This window comes from Macaca nemestrina, chromosome 16, assembly GCF_043159975.1.
Source record: "Macaca nemestrina isolate mMacNem1 chromosome 16, mMacNem.hap1, whole genome shotgun sequence".
Taxonomy (NCBI): domain Eukaryota; kingdom Metazoa; phylum Chordata; class Mammalia; order Primates; family Cercopithecidae; genus Macaca; species Macaca nemestrina.
Genome location: NC_092140.1, coordinates 22950488 through 22972025, shown reverse-complemented (window position 1 = coordinate 22972025; position 21538 = coordinate 22950488). Strand labels below are relative to the sequence as shown.

The window sequence follows — 21538 nt, the reverse complement described above, 5'->3', positions numbered from 1 at the left end:
TCTCCAGCCATGAAAGTCCTAGATGGCATCTTCTTCCAATAGAAGGTTGTTTCATGTAAATTAAAAATCCATTATTTAATGTATCCACCTTCATCAATTATCTTAGATTATCTGGATTACTTGTTGCTTCTTCTACATCAGCACTTGCTGCTTCACCTTGCACTTTTATGGAGATGGTTTCTTTTCTTAAACCTCATGAACCACACTCTACTATCTTCCAACTTTTTTTCTGCAACTTTCTCACCTCTCTTAGCATTCATAGAATTGAAGAGAATTAGGGTTTTATTCTGGATTAGGCTTTGGTTTAAAGGAATGTTGTGGCTGGTTTGATCTTCTATCCAGACCACTAAAACTTTCTGCATACCAGCAATAAGGCTATTTTGCTTTATCCTTAGTATGTTCACAATTTGACTAACTTTTTGGTGCAAGAGGCCTAGCTTTCTCAGCTTTTGGCATGCTTTCCTGACTAAACTTAATCATCTTTAGCTTTTGATCTAAAGTGATAGACGAGCAAGTCTTCCTTTGATTTGAACACTTACAGGACAATGTGGAGTTTTGAATTGGCCTAATTTCAACATTGGTGTATTTTAAGGACTAGGGAGACCTGAGAAGAGGAAGGGACATAGGGGAACTACTGGTCATGGAGCCGTCAGAACACACACAGCATGTATTGACTAATTTTTTTGTCTTATACTGGCACAGTTTGGAGCACCCCAAACAATTACATTAGTATCCCAAAAGATCACAGATCACTATCACAGAGCTAGCAACAGTAATTAAAGTTTGAAACATTGCAAGAGTTACCAAAATGTTATATAGATGCACAAAGTGAACATATAATATTGGAAAATGCTGCTAGTAGATTGGCTCAATGAAGTCTTGTCACAAATTTTCAGTTTGTAGAATCTCCAGTGCCTGCAAAATGCGATAAAGCAAAGCACAGTAAACTAACATATGCTTGAACACTTCTCCACAACATACACCCTTTCCCCAGTCACCGTTTCTGAAGATCCTACTTCCATGCCCTGGTTCAAACCCACAGCAGGTGGGCGATCTTCCACCACTGCTCTCATTCAGGTACCAGTCATCCTTCAGAACCTAGACCACAGTCTTTATTTTCTATAAAGACTCTGAAATAAAGCTATTTCAACTCTTATTACTCCTTTCCTGTTTCTGTTTTTACACCGCATTTAGAGTGAGTGCTGCATTGTTAGGCACATGTGAGTTTCCTTGTATCATTGGTTATCCCAGTCAAATTTTACATTTCTTAAAAAGTCAAGCCCTAGGCTTTCTCTGTGTCCTCACAGTATTAGTAAAGTTTTAGGTTCTCTGGAGCAGCTCAGTAAGTTCTTTTCAAATTTGGTTTTAAGTATATAAGTAGTTGTCATAAGACTATATACTGAAAGTTTCTTTTTCCTCACTGATCTATATTACCACCTGTAACATACAACAAAATTTCTTATTTTCATGCAACTAATTTTGGATTCTCTACAAAGTCTTATAGTTCAGTACCACACATTCAAAATTACAATTTTGACTTAAAGTGATAGATGAGCAACTTTTTCTTTAACTTGAACACTTAGAGGCCAATGTGGAGTTATGAACTGGTCTTATTTCACTATTGATGTATCTTAGGAACTAGGGAGCCCTGAGGAGGGCCCCCTAGTCCCTAAGATACATCCGTATTGAAATTGTAAACCAAAATCTAATCCAGGTCAAAGTGTTAGGTATTTTTAGTTGTACATTTACTTAGTAACAAGCTAGACTAGTAGTGTCTAGTTTAACTAAAGCTCATAAACTTTGGCAAAACAGTCTTTTTGAATATGAACTTATGTCTTCTTTTGTAGTTCTTCAGCTATTCTCCTTCCTTTACACTTACATATGCATTTTAAATAAATTTTTACATTGAATACAGAGTGTATAGTTAGTAAGAATATAGGCCAATAAAACTTCACACAATAAACCCATGCTGGTAGGAATAATCCTAGAATGTCTTGTCCCTGTTGTTCATGCTTTCTTTTTTTTTAATTCTTAGGACTGTGAATGTGATGAGTTTCATTTCTGTAGTTAGGACATGTTATATGTCCCAGCTGACTTAATGAAAAAGAGGTGTTTTGGATAGGCCTGACTTAGTTAAGTGAGTGCTTCATAGGGATTGGGCTCATACTGAGGACAGAGATTTTAAACTTGCAAAGGAAAACCTCTATTGCTATCTTGGAAGAGGATCCCAAGCTCTGGAAGACACGCTGCCCTGTAGGTAGACACGTCAGTTTTAGCCTTAGGAGACCTGTGCAAGGAAGCCAGACACATGCTGATATGGTTTGGCTGTGACCCTATTCAAATCTCAGCTTGAATTGTATCTCGCAAAATTCCCACGTGTCGTGGGAGGGACCCAGGGGGAGGTAATTGAATCTTGGGAGCAGTTCTTTCCCCTGCTATTCTCATGATAGTGAATAAATCCCACAAGATCTGATAGGTTTGCCCGGGGGTTCTCTTTTTACTTTTTCCTCATTTTCTCTTGCTGCCACCATGTAAGAAGTGCCTTTCGCCTCCTGCCATGATTCCGAAGATTCCCCAGCCTCATGTGAAACTGTAAGTCCAATTAAACCTCTTTTTGTTCCCAGTTTCGGGCATGTCTTTATCAGCAGTATGAAAATGGACTGATACACACGCCATACCTATATTTCTGACTTACAAAAGCATGAGCTAATAAACATGTGCTGCTTTAAACTGCTGTGTTCATGGTAAATTTGTGTCAATGGAAAATTAATATACTATTTTTTATAAGCAACAACCTCTCCCCACCAATAATAACACATTCTAAACAACCCAGAAGCCCCCCTTTACTTTAATCCATGAAAATGAGCCACGTTTTTCAACTATGCCATAGCTATGCATACTACCTTTTAGATTTTCTGTTGCATGCCTCCCAATTCCATGTAGTTTACTTTACCCTCTAGGAGCACATTTGTCATTTCTAGATACGGGGGAATGCCAATAATGATGGGAACAAACTGTATCCTCTCTTTCACTCAGCTTCCTCTCAGTATCTGATGACAATTAGAATTGCATTTGAAGAGATAAGCACCTCCCGAAAGACTCCTATCATGATAGGAGCTGATACTCACAGATGCCTTAGTGAATGATTAAGTCTCAAGATGCCATAAGGAATACACAGAAGGGTACAATCTCAAGCCCCATGAGTAATTTTATGTTCTCAGCCTATTCTGTCCAGAATAAAAAATGCTGTGACGCTAAGAACTCTAGTCTCGAGGTGGTTGCTACTTCAGCTTTTGTTGTTCCTCATTCAAATAGTTTATGTTTCCTGCCTTTGTGTGTGACACATGTCTCATCTAAGCAGCAAAAACCAACTCCCCTTTTCTGCACTGCTTATACAACCCATCTCTTTAGCATATAGTATCATAGGTCACAACTTTTCTCTAAGTACAATGTGTTATATATAAATATATATTTATATATATATTTGTTCATATATATATAATATATATATATTCATATATATGTAGGAATCTTTTTTCTAAGTTCTTGCTAATAAACCAAGTAAAGCTCTCTTACTTACAACATTATAATACAGTTCATCTTATTTCTTACAGGCTTCACGCCTTTCTCTTATTTCTAAATTCTTTTATTTTCTACTGAATAGTTTGTTTATTTACTTGAGGATGGAGAGAATTACATAAGGGAATTAGAGCCAATGACTTATTTCTTGCTCTAGAAATAAATTACATTTATATACTCTCTATAGATTAAATTAGAGCTACTTTCTCCGTGGGTACGCTCATCTTTTTAGGGAGTAAATATGGTAGCTCATTTGAACGTAACTGCTATCCTAATCTCAAATACAGTGAAAACTCAAATCAAGTATTCTTAAGAAACGTGAAATTACTGAAGTTAAGTTTTACAAATGGTTGAAGTTCAAAAAACAACAAAACAACAACAAAAATAAGTGTTTTAAATGGAAATCCTTTTAAAATATACAGAGGAATCTCAAGTTTTAAACTAAATATACTAAAATAAGCTTAATCATTTCTTGAAATTGGAGAAAAGTTTCTTGTAACTCACGTCATGCATATTTAATACTGCCCTGCAGCAATATTAAAATTAATATGGAACAAGAATAATATTGCCGTTAGTCCTAAACCTTTAATGTCAATAGCCACCCAGACATTGAAGCTCTGAGTTAAGTGGTAAAACATGTAAAAGATGTTAGATTTTATACAATTTAGATGCTATGTTAATTTTTTCTGAACTGTCAAGCAAACAAATGTTCAGGTGCTAAATAAGTTTCAAGGATAATTAAAAGAGAAAAGAAATGCTTTAAAATAAACTTGTCAACTTTTTTTCCATAGGAAAATAAAAGATTCTAACCCTTTCATAGTGAATAGCAACAAAATTAAGTTCTATTCAGCTCATCTATTTTTTTAAAAGATTTTAAAAAGTTAGAAAAAAATTTTTTTTCCAAAGCCTATGAGCTTTAGCCTAACCAAACACTATCTCTTCAGTATATATCTAATTAAATATGCAATTAAAAATGTTCACTGCACCCTAAGGCCTCCCATCCTATTTAATAGCTTTTTACCCTACTTTAAAAGGCAAGTTCCAACTTCTTAAGTATTTTTTAAAATCCTTCAGATTTTCTATGTGATTTCTCTAGCAAATGCATTTTTCATTAAAGTTCATCCCTTTAGAAATATGAACAATTTCTTAAACATGTAATAAGCATAAATTGAACATCTCTAAGTAACTGATTTAAGTAAAAAGGCAGAAAAATATTCTGTGAAAAGAGATTAGTGCCTACTTCCTTTAAAGACAAGTTAGGCATGATTTAAATAACCATACATATTATGTTTTTTTTCTTTATTTAGGTGGATAATGGAAAACTATAATGGGCAAATAAATTTTCCAACTTATTGTATATCGATTATATATTATCTAATAAAAATTAAGCTTTGTCTTTTTTATGATTTCAAATAATGCTTCTCTGTGCCATGCTTTTAAGTCATATATATGTGCCTATTTTTTACTCAGAACATCTTAATGTGCTAAAATTGTCACATTATGGAAAATATCTTTGGGAAAAGATCATTTCATATTGTAAGTGCTTTTGACAAATTGACATCAATCAAGTTCAACATATAACTAAGGACAACTGATCGGTAAGTTAGATCTCATAGCTTTCCATTTTACCACCCTCACTGAGATAATATAAAAGAATAAAAATGTTTTTATTACTAGAGTTTTATAGTGAAATTACATTATTTGGACTTATCCCTTGAAAAATTTTATTTCTTTGATAGTGATAGGTTTAAAAACTAAGCCAATCTATGGTGGTTCATAGTAAGGTGCTCACCTACTGTTGGCTCCATCCCTAGAAGCCAATCCTGGGGATGGCACAGCAGGCAAAGCTTGATTTTCAGATTCCAGATAAAACATAAGTGAGAAATAAGTTGGGAAAGCACAGATGCTTTTGCTTTATCCCCACCCCACTTCACTCCCACTCACATTTCCCTGATAGATCATGGACCAATGTGTCACTTCTGAGGAATTAAAAAATAAGACAGTATTAATGTGGTTCTGGGTGGAATCTAGGAAATAATGTTAAGCAATGCTGAAACATGTCCCATGAGGAAAGCAGATAACAAGAGTGTCACACATACAAGTCAGCTAGAATCAATCTTTCCTTCCACATGTTGCCCAGCCCAGGGAAATGGTTCAATATCATTACATAAAAACTAGGAACCACTGATTTAGTGATAACACTAAGACATATTTTTTCAGATGTATTTTCCATATACTTGAAAAACATATTTCCATATATCTGGAAAACATATTTTACATATTTCCATATATCCGAAAATATATCAAAGTGTTACTGCTAAATCAGTGGTTCCTAGTTTTTATGTAATGATATCTAACATTTCCCTGGGCTGAGTGGCATGTGGAAGGAAAGATTAATCAGAGCTGACTTGTACGTGTGACACTCTTATATCCATATGTCTGGGAAATACGTAAAATATTTATGATATTCCAAAGTAATGGTTATTTAACATTGGGAAATATATGAAGAATCATTGCATTTGTGTAAGAAAAAGAAACAGAAAGTCCAAAAGAAAAATGGGGGCAAATCATGCATAGACAATATGCACATGAGGAAATCTAAAAAGCTAAAATTATACGAAAAGAATCTCAAACCAACTAAAATTCAGGAAAATGCAGTCAGTCAATATCATCACTCACCATGTTACACTGGTCAAATCGACATAAAATAAATCAGATAATACTGAGTGATGGGAAAAAATGTGAAGAAATATGACAAGTGTGACTGATGTTGGGAGTTTCCATAGTAGCACCCTTTCAGCAGAGAGATCTAGCAGTATTTATTGAAATAAGAAATGTACACATCATGTGACACATGGCATCCCTCTCCTTTTTGTAATTACAGGGATGATCTCTAATAAGGAGTGTAAAGGTCACACATAAGCATCTTCATTGCAGTAGCACTTGTGGGAGAAGAGGCCTGGGGTCATTTAAGTTTCTCTCACCAGGGATTGGACAGGGTAGATGTAAATAGCAAAATATTATGGAGTTATTATGAATATCCCATATATACATAAAGAAATGTGACTACATCTTAAAAACATATTATTGAGTAAAAATAAAAAAGAGAAAGAAAACTCTATGTGATTCATAGCCTAAATCAATTTACATAAATTATACATAAGACAAACTATATCCGTGTGAATTTTATGATGCCTATGAGGTGGAACGACAGTAGAGTTGGAATACAGGAGCAGACTTTCATGGACTGATGTTATAATGAATAATAATTAACATGAACTGAAGGTTATTATTAACTAAATTCTCTGCACCTGAGGTTCAAAAGAAAATCTGCTGAATATATTGAGTGCAAATAATACTACTGAATACACTTATACCTACTCAAGAGAATAAATGGATTTAAGCACTTTATGATTCCATTTGGACATACTCATTATAAATTTTTCTTATTTTCTCATTAAGTTGGTTTCCCCTCAGCTATACTTATCAATCTTTTTGTTAGTCTAGTTTGATTTACTGTAGGGAAACTGCAAGCATTCGCATTTACTCCATAATTCAATCTTTTCACTAATCAAATATGACCTTTTCCAAGTTAGAATGTTGTTTTCAAAGTTTGTCTTTATTTTGCTCTTGGAGAATATAAAATTGTTTAGGTTTTTTTTTGTTGTTCAGTTGTTTGTTTCTAGAAACTCAGAGCTATATCTATTCAGAAAAATAAATAGCAATAATTCATTAGAGATATGAGTGAGTAGAAAATGACCTACACCAAAAATAAAATGCCTGTGATTATGTAGAGACAATATTTTGGTAAATATTAAAATATTACCAATTTCATAGCATTCAAACCTATAAGCATAAAAAAGTCTTGGTTTAATAAGAATAATTGAATAACTTTCCCTGTTATCTGAAAATGGTCTTTTTGGTATCAGCTGCTATACCATATATGATTTACTAATTTCCTAGGACAGAGTAGTCTAAAGAAACATCTTAAAATATGAAATAAATTTTCCACATTTTCCCATTATTTTTCAGATTTTAAAATTGATGTCTAATTCAGTTTTATAGAGTATACTATTAATACTACTTCTTATTAAATGTTAATGATAATCTTAGACATAGAATCAGTAAGAAAATTAGAAAGATAATTGTGTTATTGAAACATACTTTTCTTTTTAAGCACAGAGAGCTAACCTAACTCTAATTTAAGGCTAGCACAAAAGAAAGAATTGTGTGCTCATCAACCCATAATGTACCCTTACTTTTACTTTGACATCAACAACATAAATAATTATTAGATTTGCTCTGACCATGAGGACACTTTGTCTGAAGACTTACTGAGTAAATAAGTGTTATTTGAGATAGATTGTGTGATTGGAGAGAAAATGGAAGTATAAGAGGGACTATAGTACTTCTGCTCTGGCATTGCAAACATAACCAATATTTTTCATACAACCAACAAATGTTTACCAAGTTTTTATGAAAATTAAGGTACTAGCAATCCCCTTGAATACACGGTAAAACTAGTCCCTTTATCCACTGTTACGCACCATGAAACAAACACCAAGATTCGTAGGTAAAAAGATGCTGCAAGTGAGCGGCCTGGTAAGATAAGGAAAATAAGATAGGAATTGGGAGATACAGCCTAGCTCTAGAGTCTGTAGTTAGGATTTCTTTATGGTGGGGCCATGTGGTCCCTTTCAAAGGGTAATGAAATATTTCTTACCTCCCATGAAACTTACCTTTTGACCTAGAGATCTTCCTTTCTCAAAATAGGAAAAAGTAAAGTCCCAACTTCCGAAGAAGATGACAAGGGTGGATATCCTGTCTCTTTAAATCTACAAATGTGTAGGTACTCACATTTATAATTTTGGGGTCTATATTAATTTCCTAGGCATTCTGTATCAAAATACAGAAAACTACACAAACTGGGTAGTTTAGAAAAACATGAATTTGTTGTCCTATAGTTCTGCAGGCTAGAAGTCTCAGATAAAGTGTTGTCAGGGTCATGCTCACTCTAAAGTCTTTAAGGAATGATCCTCCCTTGCCTCTTCCAGCTTCCAGTAGCCCTGAATAGTCCTTGGCTTGTGGCAGCATAACTCCAATCTCTGTCTCAGCCTTTAAACAGTTGTCTTTCCTCCATGTCTGTGCCGGTGCATGACATTCTCTTTTTCTTTTTTCTTCCTCTTGTAAGAATGCAAGTCATATTGGATTAAGAGCCTACCTTCCTCCAGTATGACCTCATCTAATTTAATTGCATCTGCGGTGACCCCATTTCAACTAAGGTCACACTTGGAAGTACTGCGGGTTGCATTTCAACATATCTTTATGAGGGACACAATTCAACCCATGAAATCATGCCCCTCCTGTAGTACAAACCCACTGCATGTGCAGAATCCGTCTGGCTCTCATAGTGTTGCCTGGGGCTGCTTAGTATTGGAAAACAATGCTACACGGTTACTCTGGTCACTACTTTTGCTGTAAGTAAATAAATGTCTGATATTTGATTCAGAGGCATGGTATTTCTGTTAGGATCTATCTATTGACTTATCCCTCTAACTGTTCAAGTAGAATAATGTCTCAGACTTTGCAAGGTTCCTGCCTTGACATCAACTTGCCAAAGGAAGGGGACCCGCTAGTTCACCATTGGACGTGGTTCCCATGGATTCAACACCTGGATCAGATGGAGGAGCTGCTATCTAGAAACTGTCAAATTTGTGAATTAATTATTGACAGTAATTTATTATTTACTTATTAGTCTAGAATTCAGAAAAATGAATATTTCTTTAGAAATGTATTTTCTAATACATTTGTGAAAAGCAAAGCTTTCTCTAAGCTGTTTAATACAATAGCTGGCAATACGCATATGATTTGAGGCCTGTCATTTTCAGTCCCTCATTTTTGCAGACAAATAGCCCATATGGGCTGCTGTATCATATTATTATATAACTATTGGAAGATCAACCACTGGTGATGGGGTAGGAACTGAACCCAGAATTCTATGTTTGGTCTAAGTCATTTTTGTTTTTGATAAAATAAAGTACATATTTCAGAAATGCATTACAAGTTTGGTATATGCCCACTCAGAGATATTTTTTCAGTTGCCAGGGACTTATCTAGGGAAGGCAGAATTCTGTGGCCAACTAACTAAGCAAGTGTCTAGTGAGGAATGAGTGAAATTCAAGAAGCTCCACACATGAAGCTTTTCCTTGCCAGATATTCCACAGCACCCATGGCTGAAAGTTAATTCCTTCTGCTTACCGAGTTACAGTGAAATATAACTCAAACAAGATTTGTGTGTTAAAATGTGTATTTTTGCCACGGCTCTCTGAGATTGTCTCAGCTTTCTCAAAGGAATTACAGAGTTTGAGGTGAGCTTCCTAAAACGAATAGGAATAATTGGCAGAAAAAAATGGAAATATAGTCAAGTAAGGGTGTAAGTAATACAGGGATGCCAAATACTATGCATTGGCAATCTTGCCTGAAAATTAAATTGCTTTATTTCTACTAGAAACCTTTTAGAAACAATTTGATATAACAAAATTACATTAGCTTAGAAAATTAGACAAGGAGATAAAAGGAAAATATAAGAAATAGACCAGAAACACCTGCTCTCTGGATATACTATGTATCTCTCTGAATTGCCTTAAAATTTTTTATGAGACACTTCCTTTTGTATCAGTTCTCTGAAAATGGTTAGAGCAGTGACTTTCAAATCATTCTTTGTACACCTGTGCAGGAGTCCCAAAGGCTCTGATTGGTAGAAGGAAGCACTAGGGAAGATTGATCTGCTGGGTCTATAGAACGCTATTTTAACCACAGCATCTTTGATCATTGAATTTATACTTCAAGAAGATTGTGTTTGGTTCAAGTGTTCCACAGCTTTCCAACAAAAGCAAAACAAACAAAAAAACACTGGGCAGGCAGATTAACATGCCAAGAGGAAGCAGCATTTCTTTACTATTAGTTATAATTTCAAACTTAGCTTTGCTACACATTCAGATCACTTTCTGTCAACTATATAAGGTTATAGTGTTGGTTTTCAATAGGAATTTACATTTTTCAATGATGTTGTTCAGACAAATATCATTACAGCATAGCTGGCTCCATTAGTACTGTACAGCATTGGAGATACACAGACTGATGTCACATTGCAATGTCTGTCATTAAACTAAACAAATAGAACAAGAAAGAGAATAAAATATCCTATTATGGTGTAGAGATAACTGCATTTCTTCCTTTGAAGGAAGCATATTAATCCAATTAATTAAAATAAATGATTACTTAATGAAGATTCATACCAGCACTAGAAAATTCTACTTATATTATTTAGAAAAAAATGGTACATTTGAATTTTGAATTCTCTTAGAGACAAGAAATAATTAAACCACCATCAAAGTTCTTTTTAACTTTCTCATGAATATTAGCTGATAGGATGCATTCTTCCTTATGAAATAGCTGAAGTTTATAATACTCTGAAGCTGGCTATATAACTGCGATAAAGACATAAATGTTAGGGAGGCAAGGCTGGTTCAACATATGCAAATCAATAAACATAATCCAGCATATAAGCAGAACCAAAGACAAAAACCACATGATTATCTCAATAGACGCAGAAAAGGCGTTTGACAAAATTCAACAGCCCTTCATGTTAAAAACTCTCAATAAATTCGGTATTGATGGAACATATCTGAAAATAATAAGAGCTATTTATGACAAACCCACAGCCAATATCATACTGAATGGGCAATAACTGGAAGCATTCCCTTTGAAAACTGGCACAGACAGGGATGTCCTCTCTCACCACTCCTATTCAACGTAATGTTGGAAGTTCTGGCTAGGGCAATCAGGCAAGAGAAAGAAATCAAGGGTATTCAGTTAGGAAAAGAAGAAGTCAAATTGTCCCTGTTTGCAGATGACATGATTGTATATTTAGAAAACCCCCTGTCTCAACCCAAAATCTCCTTAAGCTGATAAACAACTTCAGCAAAGTCTCAGGATACAAAATCAATGTGCAAAAATCACAAGCATTCTTATACACCAGTAACAGACAAACAGAGAGCCAAATCATGAATGAACTCCCATTCACAATACCTTCAAAGAGAATAAAATACCTAGGAATCCAACTTACAAGGGAGGTAAAGGACCTCTTCAAGGAGAACTACAAACTACTACTCAGTGAAATAAAAGAGGACACAAACAAATGGAAGAACATACCATGCTCATGGATAGGAAGAATCAATATTGTGAAAATGGCCATATTGCCCAAGGTAATTTATAGATTCAATGCCATCCCATTAAGCTACCAATGACTTTCTTCACAGAGTTGGAAAAAACTGCTTTAAAGTTCATATGGAACCAAAAAAGAGCCCGCATTGCCAAGACAATCCTAAGCCAAAAGAACAAAGCTGGAGGCATCATGCTACCTGACTTCAAACTATACTACAAGGCTACAGTAACCGAAACAGCATGGTACTGGTACCAGAACAGAGATATAGACCAATGGAACAGAACAGAGTCCTCAGAAATAATACCACACATCTACAGCCATCTGATCTTTGACAAACCTGAGAGAAACAAGAAATGGGGAAAGTATTCCCTATTTAATAAATGGTGCTAGCCATGAGTAGAAAGCTGAAACTGGATCCTTTCCTTACTCCTTATATGAAAATTAATTCAAGATGGATTAGAGACTTAAATGTTAGACCTAAAACCATAAAATCCCTAGAAGAAAACTCACGCAATACCATTCAGGACATAGGCATGGGCAAAGTCTTCATGACTGAAACATCAAAAATAATGACAACAGAAGCCAAAGTTGACAAATGGGATCTAATTAAACTAAAGAGCCTCTGCACAGCAAAAGAAACTACCATCAGAGTGAACAGGCAACCTACAGAATGGGAGAATATTTTTGCAATCTACTCATCTGACAAAGGTCTAATATCCAGAACCTACAAAGAACTCAAACAAATTTACAAGAAAAAAACAAACAACCCCATCAAAAAGTGGGCAAAGGATATGAACAGAAAGTTCTCAAAAGAAGACATTCATACAGCCAACAGACACATGAAAAAATGCTCATAATCACTCACCATCAGAGAAATGCAAATCAAAACCACAATGAGATACCATTTCACACCAGTTAGAATGGCAATCATTAAAAAATCAGGAAACTACAGGTGCTGGAGAGAATGTGGAGAAATAGGAACACCTTTACACTGTTGGTAGAACTGTAAACTAGTTCAACCATTGTGGAAGACAGTGAGGCGATTCCTCAAAGATCTAGAACTAGAAATAACATTTGACCCAGCCATCCCATTACCGGGTATATACCCAAAGGATTATAAGTCATGCTGCTATAAAGACACATGCACACATATGTTTATTGAGGCACTATTCACAATAGCAAAGACTTGGAATCAACCCAAATGTCCATCAGTGACAGACTGGATTAAGAAAATGTGGCACATATACACCATGGAATACTATGCAGCCATAAAAAAGGATGAGTTCGTGTCCTTTGTGGGGACATGGATGCAGTTGGAAACTATCATTCTCAGCAAACTATCGGAAGAACAGAAAACCAAATACCGCATGTTCTCATCCATAGGTGGGAAATGAACAATGAGATCACTTGGATACAGGAAGGGGAATATCACACACTGGGTCCTATTGTGAGGGGGGGGGGGGGGAGGGATAGCATTAGGAGATATACCTAATGTAAATGACAAGTTAATTGGTGCAGCACACCAACATGGCACAAGTAGACATATGTAACAAACCTGCACATTGTGCACATGTACCCTAGAGCTTAAAGTAAAATAAAAAAAAAAAGAAAAGGAAAATACAGGGGAATGCAAAAAAAAAAGACATAAATGTTATAGTTCATACAGTGACAATTAATGTGACTGCCATAATAGTACTTAATTAAGTTTTGGGAAAATGTGGATAATAAAGATCAAATGAACCATACAAGTCCTTGGAAATTAACCTATTTATTTGCTGTGTTACGTGGGACCCGGTTGCAACTCATTACTCCCATAGTAATTATTTTTGAGTTATTAGTTTTAAAAGAACATATGGGCTAAAGTTGTTTACTTGATATTTAGTGATTCAAACACAGCATCTTGAAATTCATACTAACAAAACTTATAAAAGTATTGAAAATCACTAATAGAAAAGAAGGTTATCAATTCTATCTTCCTCTCTTTTCTCCCTAGGTTTAAGATTTTCTATAAAGCAATGATCAATTAATTCACGAATTCCTTGTCTGATGAAATTAGCTTAACTAGTGCTTTCTTCTTTGTCTCATTATCAGGGTTTTTGCCAAATTAGATGATTTAAACACCTCTTTCTAAAACACTATTTTAAGACATCTTTTGTTTTTGTTTTTGTTTTTTATTTTTTGCCACGGAGTCTCATTCTGCCGCCCAGGCTGAATGCAGTGGTGCGATCTGGGCTCACTGCAAGCTCCGCCTCCCGGGTTCACACCATTCTCCTGCCTCAGCCTCCCAAGTAGCTGGGACTACAGGTGCTCGCCACCTCTCCCAGCTTTTTTTTTTTTTTTTTTTTGTATTTTTAGTAGACATGGGGTTTCACTGTGTTAGCCAGGAAGGTCTCGATCTCCTGACCTTGTGATCCACCTGCCTCGGCCCCTCAAAGTGCTGGGATTACAGGCATGAGCCACCGCACCCGGCCAGGACATCTGCTTTTTAAACTACTTCGTAATATTATGTCAAGTTATGTTTAATTTCGATTATAGATATTAACAAATAACAGCCATGGAAAAATTCATTGAGCCACAAAGAGAAATACTTAGTGTCCTTTTATTTTGAAAACTTGGGAGAAATAAAAAGGTCTTCTCCATGCATTACCTAGAGAAAAGACTGGCTCTTTTATTTAAACCAACCAAGTTCCCAAGTCAGTTACATGATTATGATGGTGTATCTTATTGAAGTGATCTCTTACGTTGTATTTTTTGGGTATAAACTCTATAACATTTTATTAGTAAAAAATTTGAACCCCCACATCATCTTGACTGATGAAAATATTTTAATGATACACAGAACAAAATCATTTAAGAATATTTTATCTTAAGTTGATTAAAATATTTAATTATAACTCATCATCAAGTTTTATTTGGCATCTAATTATGCAAATACAGGCTTTCCCAACCCAGGCACTATTGATATTTGGTGCACAATTCTCCTAGTTATCATTTGATTATGAGTTATAATTAAATTATTAGGAAGTTTGGCAGCATCACTGGGCCCTACCCGTTAGAAGTTGGTAGCACACAAATACCATCAAAGTAATGTGATCAAAGATGTGTCCAGACCTTGCTAAATATCTCCCAGTGAGCAAAAGTGCCCCTGGCTGAAGACCAGTACTCTAATACAGATTTTATAAAAGATTGTCCTTTAGGCTACAAGTAGTAAGCTTCATTTATTTGGACTATTTTGAATATCCAAGATTCCATATTTTAACAAATAAATATTTATTCTTTGCAAAATAGAAAATAACTTGTAAATATATTATGAGAATTGATTACAACATAAGGTAACTGTTTTACAAATTGAAAATTATTAGTTAAATTTCCTATAAATAAATTTTATTTCAGAATATCTTGGAGTAGTAGTAGGTCCTCATGGGTACACACTGAATTTAGATAAAATTGCGATAAAGCAAATTAATATAAAATTTCCTCCCATATACATACCAGAAGAACTATTCATATGCACCTTCCAAGAAAACAAAATTTTGAAATATTAGCCATGCCTTCTTGCTAGTTATTGTACCCTCTGTTACATTGTTATTGGAAAAGAAAGAAAACAGGTGTAAAAAAAAAAAAATTGTGTTAGTCTGTTTTACAATGATATAAAGGAATACCTGAGACCGGGTAGTTTATATTTAAAAAAAGAGGTTTATGTGGCTCAGTATTCTGCAGACTATACAAGAAGCATGGTGCCAGCAGCTGCTTCTGGTGAGGCCTCAGGAAGCTCCCAATCATGGCAAAAGAAGGGAGGTCAGGTGTGTCACAGGATGAGAGAGGTTGCAGTGGGTTGGGGGAGGTCTCAGACTCTTATTAACATTCAGATCTTGGGTAACTCATTACCCCGGGGAGGGCACCAAGCCATTCATGAGGGATCCACTCCTGTGGCCCAAATACTTCCCACCAGGCCCACCTTCCACAATGGAGGTCATATTTCAACATGAGATTTGAGGGACAAATGTCCAAAACATATCGAAAATGTATACATGTAAACAAAAATTAAGAAGACACAAAAAGACTACAAAGAAAGAAACAGGTTTCTCCAGAGAATTTAGTCACCCTTACAGTTATTTTTCCAGAAGCTATTTCTTTCTGCTTGAGGCTGTTGGTCAACATGAATAGCAGCTCCTAGAATGAAGAACAAAATGAGGTTACACTCTAGTAAAAATAACTTTTTCCTTGAGGCTCTCTTGTTTCCTAGACCCTCAAGAATATGCCATACTATGTGTAAAGTGTAACCAGTTTTTAAAAGGAATCATTGTGTTCTAATAAGAATGAAACAGATTCCCCCTAATTCGAAGAGCAGGATCATAAAAGACATGAAGAGACAGGGCTACATGTAACAACCACGGCAGAACTATTCCACCAGCTACAATGGGAATCACAGGAATGGCAGTAGTTAGGATTACGGTTCTTCAGAAACTAGGCTCCAGTAAATGTGTGGGGATTTTGATGAATCTCTATAAGTAACATTTTTTGAGACATAAACTTGCCAAAAATATCTGATCAGTAGCATTACGTGGAATCCAATACATGAAAAAATTAAAAAGTTGCAGACCATGAGGGACACTACTTGTAACTGCTCAGGGCTAGAAGACATCAGTTCAATAAAGGAAAATGAGTGACAATTGCGAATTATGCCCAGATACATATGAAAGAAAAATTGACAAATGTTTTATAGGGTTATAAGTATGTTTATGCTGGTATGTATACTTACCTATAGTTATATGAAAGTTATGAGGCACATATATAAGCCTGCTTTTTCTGTAACACCACTTTGTTTTTATATTGCCAATCCCAACTGCTAAATGACTCCCATAGAATGCAACAATGACAGGGTGGTGGTTATTTTCAATTAATACTGTATTTGATTTATTAAAAAAGCAGTAAAATATTACTCTCAGTTTGTAAAGCGGAGAAACATTTATTCAGAACCCAGAAAGCTTATCTTATCAAAATTTAGCTGCCTAAGCAAAGGCAGACCTTGCTCTGCTATCATTTACTCTCCTGACAGATAAAATGAACTACTACATCTTCGGAGAAAGCACCGTATATTTATCCATCCATTTCCTCACCATCCATTAAATCATCCGTTCATTCATTCAAGAAATATTTACTGAATGTTGGCTTTGTGCCAAGCATCGTTTTAGGCACTGGAGCTGTGTTAGTAAAAAAAAACCCAAGTGTCTTCTCCCTTATGACGTTTATTTTCTATCAGGAAGAGGCAAACACAGAGGGGGATACAATTAAATTTAAGCAAATAATCAAAAACAATTGATTATATGTAATATATGTATTATTATAGTGGAGATGATAACTGCTACAAACACACTTTGTATGTACTTTTAAAGTAGGAATATATATGCTCCATTTTAATGTACCTGATTACAGTTTTGACCACTGTATTTCTTAGGAATTGCATTTGGGAGTGATTAACAAAGACTTGGTATAGTGTCTCAAATGAATCAAAGGTTTATTTTCTCACACAATAGTAGTCCAAAGGTAGCCTGCCCAGTGCTGATACAATGCATCCATAAGTCACTGGGCTATTTTCTTTCTTTCTCCTCAGTTGTTCTCAAAGCTGTGGTTTTCATCCTGAAAGTCACTGGATGCTGTGCCAGACAGATCCCTTAAAAATATTTCCTGGAATCCTGATCCCGTGCCTTCTGCTTACATCAAGTGGCCTTTCCTAGCTGTAAACAAGGATGGGAAACGTAGTATTTTACCTGAAAATATCATCATCTTGAAGAAAATCAGGGTTCTGTTACTAAGGAAGCAGAGATAATGAGTATTTGGGAAGTTCTCAGCAGTCCAAGCCACAGCCTCCTAGACTTCAGACTTGTTTAACACAGTAGGGATTCCTTCTCTCTCATCTCAGTACCCAGCATAAGGTATAGCATGTTAAAAATGCTCAGTAAGTAGTAGAAGCCTTGAGTAAATGAATGAGTGGAGTCCTTGATTAAGGCAGTGGTTACTTCCCTGGCGCCTGAAATGGGAAATGACCCTAAGGTAAATAACCCATTAAATAGTCTAAGTTAAATAATGCTACAGTCTGTAGCCATTATGGTTTCCTCAAAGATACATAAAGCAACGCTTTTTACAAGGACTTTATAATATATTATGACCTCTCGACTAATATACATTCAATCTAGCCTAGAATGTTGTATCATATGACAGTTATAAATGAACTGCTCTGGGAGCAATTTATAAAGAATGCTCTGGGAGCATTTATGAAGAAAGGATGGGCCACAGATGACATGCTGAAGTGAAAATGATATTATTTTAGATATCGGACACTTAAGTGTTAAGTTTGTATCATATTATTTCAATTTTAGAGCATAAAATGCTACCATCTGCACAAGTTGTACATAATTTGAGAGAAATTCAAATGATGTACTTAGAGAATCAAAGTTCATAAGATCAATGTTATTTTCGCATGTGAAGCCAACATTTCAAACACATTCTATTTTCCTTGGGTGTCAGTATCTAACAAAATGTCTACGGAAAAGCAGGATTTATGTTCTGTATCTAAGATCTGAGTAAGTCTTGAAGTTCATTCTTTTGGCTAAGTTTCCCAGAAAAGGAGAAATTAAATCACCTGAGAGTATTTTTCTTGGTGATGCCAAAGGATCTTTGGATCACCACAATGTGATAATCATCCTCAATGATTAACATAAATTGTACACACACACACACACAAACGAAAATGTGTACATATGAAAAATAACAAAGACACACAGAAAAATACACAGAAACTGAAGAATTTTCTTTCCTGACACTCAGTTTCCATGGACTAAAGCAGTGATCACATTCTGGATTTGTCTGGATTTGTCTGGATTTGTTTCACGCTTTTTTTTTTTTTTTTTTAAATTCTAAAGAAAAACACTAAAAATCCTCATCAAGTGAAAAATAATAGCTTAGGTGCAGGGTCTCATGCCTATAATCTTGGCAGTTTGGAAGCCCAAGGGGCAGGGTTAACACTTGAGCCCAGGAGTTTGGGACAAGCCTGGTCAACATGACAAACCTCTCTCTCTACACATAACAATAATAATAATAATAATAATAATAATAATAAATAAAAGCTAGCCAGGCATGGTGGTGCATGCCTGTAGTCCCAGCTACTCAGGAGGTTGAGATGGGAAAATCACCTGAGCCCTGGGTGGTGGAGGTTGCAGTGAGCTATAATCATACTGCACTCCAGCCTAGGTAACAGAGTGAGACCCTGTCCCAAAATAATAATAATAATAAAAATAAGAAAATAATAGGTTTGCAGAAAGTAAAAAGAGGTTAGCCTATATGGATGATCCAGAAGTATGCTAAGAAAAGTATAATCCTAAGTACCAGAAAAGAATTCTATAAATGATATATATTAGTTCGTAACCACAATATATTTAAGAAAATTGTAAGGAAATTTAACTGTAAGTACCAGAAAAGAATTCTATAAATAATATATATTAGTTCTTAGCCACAATATGTTTTTTGATAAAATGTGGGAGACCCAGCCTTTTCTGAAGGGAGATTTTCTAGGTTTCAGCTGATAAAGTTTTAGGTATATGTGCTTTTTATGTTTGGCAAGTCTTAAATTTAATCATAGAGTCATTGTCCATAATTAGTATTTGTCTTCTCATACAGAATGAGATCTAGTTTTTCCTTTACCTTAAAAACATGCATTGCATGTCTTGAAAATGAGCATATGCAACATGTATGTATAATTATGCATGTATGCATGAATATGCATATGCCCTGATGTACATCTAGATATTTATAGACAGACATAAACAGTTTCCACCAGACGTAATCTGTATTTCCTTGAAAAACAAACTTCTTGTTTTTTAACTTTTATTTTAAGTTCAGAGGTACATGTGCAGCCCATCAATGGTGACTGGAAATCCAAACTTCTTAGGTAACCACACCAGCAGTGGTTAAAGTAAAAGAAGACATTGTTAGTGCAGTTGACATTCATCTGCACAGCCGTTTGAAAATGCAGAGAACCATATAGTGCTGTGAAAATGTTATAAGAAAATGTCCTGTCCCTATTTTCAACTTCACATTGTTTCAATGTAGGGTGAAACAAGATGTGGTCTTCTAAAAATTTGCTTCACTTCTGTATTGAAAAAAGTAATAACTTATTCCAGAATTTGTGATGTGTCAGGACCCTTCTTTTTTCCCTAATTGATGGAATCTATTATTGTTCATTTTCATAATAGTTTATAAAAATGTTAAGTATTTTAAATTTCACTTATCATAGCACCAGGTCCCAATATGTACTTTAAAACATTTTCATGGAATGAACAATTACTATAACATGCTAAATCTAAGTGTGTAGAAATGTATAGAAGATGTGTAGACAATTAGGTAGAAAAAGTATATAAATCCTCTTGAAACATATGATACTTAAGATAAATATTTTCTCACTAATTCATAAAGAACCAAAGCCATCCATATTATCTGCTATGGTCTGAATGTGGCCTCCAAAATTTATATGTTAAAATTTAATTGTCAATGTGATGGTATTAAGAAGTGAGGCCTTTAGGAGGTGTTTAAATCATGAGGGTAGAGCCCTCACTAATAGGGTTAGTGACCTGATAAAAGAGGCATGTGGGAGTTGTTCGCCCCTTCCGCCACGTGAAGATTCAACAACAAAGTGCCATCTATGAAGCCCTTGCCAGATACTGAGTCTGCTACTTCCTTGATCTTGGAATTCTCTGCCTCTAGAACTGTAAGCAGTAAATTTCAGTTGTTTAAAAATTACCTAGTCTATAGTATTTTGTTATACCAAACTGTAAGGACTGAGAAAGAAATTGGTACCAGGAATGAGGTGCTGCTATAACGAATTTTTAAATATGTGGAAGCAGCTTTGGAACTGGGTACCAGCTAGAGGCTGGAAGAGTTTGGGGGGTATTTGCTATGAAGGGTGATTCTGGTGAGAACCCAGAAGGAGAGGAGATCTGTAGAGAAGGCTTTAACTTTTTTACAGATGTTGTGTTCCTGTCCTACTGCTTTGTGTAAGTGGTGAAAAAGGATATGTGGTGGAAAAAATCAATAAGCAAAGTGGTGAGAATGCAGCATGGCCTCTCTTGACTGCTTATAATAAAATGCAAGGAGAAACAAATTGAAGATGAAATCTATACACAAAATGGGAGCATAATGTAAAGACTTGAAAAATTCTCAGGCTGACCATCTTGTAAAGAAAGAAAAAGCATGTTCAGGAGAAAATACCAAGGGTACGGTGAAGCAAATATTTGATAAGGAGATTAGCATGCACACAAGGAAGCCAGATGCTATTCATCAAAACAGTGAAAGAATGACCCCGAAGGCATTTCAGATATTTTAGGTGCTGGCTGGCCCTCCTATCACAGGCCATAGTTACAGGTCAACTCCCAGGGGATGGACTGATGTTGAAGAGGACCCTCAGACACCCACAGAGCCTCATTCTAGTCTCTTCCCCCTGCATTCTGGCACAGTGCTCCTCTTTTATCCCAGGTGTGGCTCAAGTAGGCCCAGATGCAGGGCAGGCTGCTGTGGCCACCTCTCCAGAGGGACCAGATGGCAAACCACAGTGGAATTCACATGGTACCACCTCTACCATGGCACGGAGTACACAAACTCTAAGGGCACGGTTGCCTCCACCTAGATATCAAAAGATGCCCTCGAGAGCATCAGGGCTCAGGCAGAGTACTGTCACAG

The 21538-nt window shown here is 35.5% G+C and overlaps 1 long non-coding RNA gene across 1 annotated transcript; it reads right to left on the bottom strand.

Moving 5' to 3' along the window:
- Positions 1 to 783: 783 nt before the first annotated feature.
- On the bottom strand, positions 784 to 17890 carry LOC105477120 (uncharacterized). Its single transcript, XR_011615111.1, has 3 exons — positions 17578 to 17890; positions 15917 to 15979; positions 784 to 915 (listed from the first exon to the last, which is right to left on the bottom strand). It is a non-coding gene; the product is annotated as an uncharacterized lncRNA (long non-coding RNA).
- Between the last annotated feature and the right edge of the window lie 3648 nt (positions 17891 to 21538).